The following is a 1,578-nucleotide window of genomic DNA, read 5'->3' on the forward strand; positions in this document are numbered from 1 at the left end:
TCCGACTCCAGAACCAGCCCACACGTGAGCGAGCGCAGCCCCTGGCAGAGGGGGCAGGGGCGAGGGCAGCGCCCGCCCGGGCGCACGCTCCCGTCCAGGAGGGCTGCACGGCCCGTCTCCCGCGGAGCGGCAGCGAACAGCACCTCGGGAGGAGTCAGCTCACCACCGAAAGCAAAGCGCCGCCCCAGCCACTTCCAGAGCTTCATCGCTTCATCCTCCGCTGCACGAGCGAGGCTGCAGCTAGAGAAAGCAGCAAGTTCTCACATCAAACACTGGTAACTTGCAGCCCTCTATCCCACTGTAAAGCAGGTAGGGCTTCCTAAAGCGGGGGGAAAAAAAGCTTTACAAACACACATTCACAAAGACAAGCCAACTTTTCTGGACACGGTGTGTTCACCTGCATGAGGCTTCCATCGGAGTGCAGGGCTCTTCATCTCCTCTTGACCTTTTATCTCTAGCTTGGTTCCTGTTCCAGATGCTGGCAGCAGAGAGCTAACACGGAGGTCAGTGCCTCAAGGCTGAAACACAATCCTTCAACAGGAGGTTGGCTCCCATTGGAACGGTTTAATTAGGGGAGACATCACCTAGCAGGGGAGGTACCTGGCAAGGCATCCTTGAGCTGCTGAAGCACTCAAGTTACAGAGCTGATGCCGAGACATCCTCCTGGCAGCTCCCGGGCAGCTCTTTTTCCTCGCCTTAGTGGTCTCTCCCTGGACAGGGTTTCTGGCTATCAGACCTTTTGAAGCAGCAAACTCTGCCACGGATGGATAACTGAAGCACAACACACTACACCAAAGTGCCCTGGATTTCAATAGTGTGTTAACCACTGTGCAAGAACTCTGCTGTCAAATTTTCACCTGGGAGATCATACCTGATGGCAAAAATCCAACTCGGCACATGCTGCAAGGATTGAGAAACCCTGAGAGCAGAAACCACTTTTCCTGGGGTGAGCTGAGGCAACAGAAAAGGACACTGCTGAGCAGAGTTGTAGTCCAAAGGATCCACAAGTTGTGTGTAATTCTAAGTGAATCTGAGAAATTGGCTCTAATCCTTGAGACTGGGAAGATGAACAGGATTAATGAAAGACTGTTCCCAACTGCATACATCTCGGGACCATTACAGCAGTACTTCTACTCTGTGCAACTCTAGAGGAGTCAGTCTGTCCCAGGCCATAGCTGCTTCTCCATCCAGAGCGGAGGTATGGCCGAGTGCAAYAGGCTTTCCCAGTTTCCAGGTGCTCCAATACCAGGGTAAGAACTCGCAAGTTTCACTTTTCAACACTTGCATGACAAAGCAATTTCCTGAGTTTGCGAGGCAAATTAATTTCAAACAAAACAGCCTCAAGTACAACARCCTTTAGTACTAGTGCTTAGACTAAGGGTTTAAAATAAGTAATTCATATTAAATCCRGTCTTCAGCTCTTCCACAAAATTTGAAGAAACCCCAGGAGTTTTGAAGCTTGACGTTTTTGCATCCGTTGAAAAGCCATCATGGTCATATCTCACCTTATCACACTGAGCTCCCTTCCCAGCCCTATATCACAAGAGATCTGGAAATGAAGGCTCTTAGTCATCACAG

The sequence above is a fragment of the Rhea americana genome, unplaced genomic scaffold (genome assembly GCF_003343005.1).
Source record: "Rhea americana isolate MKP2758 unplaced genomic scaffold, rheAme1 scaffold_325, whole genome shotgun sequence".
NCBI classification, from domain to species: Eukaryota; Metazoa; Chordata; class Aves; order Rheiformes; family Rheidae; genus Rhea; species Rhea americana.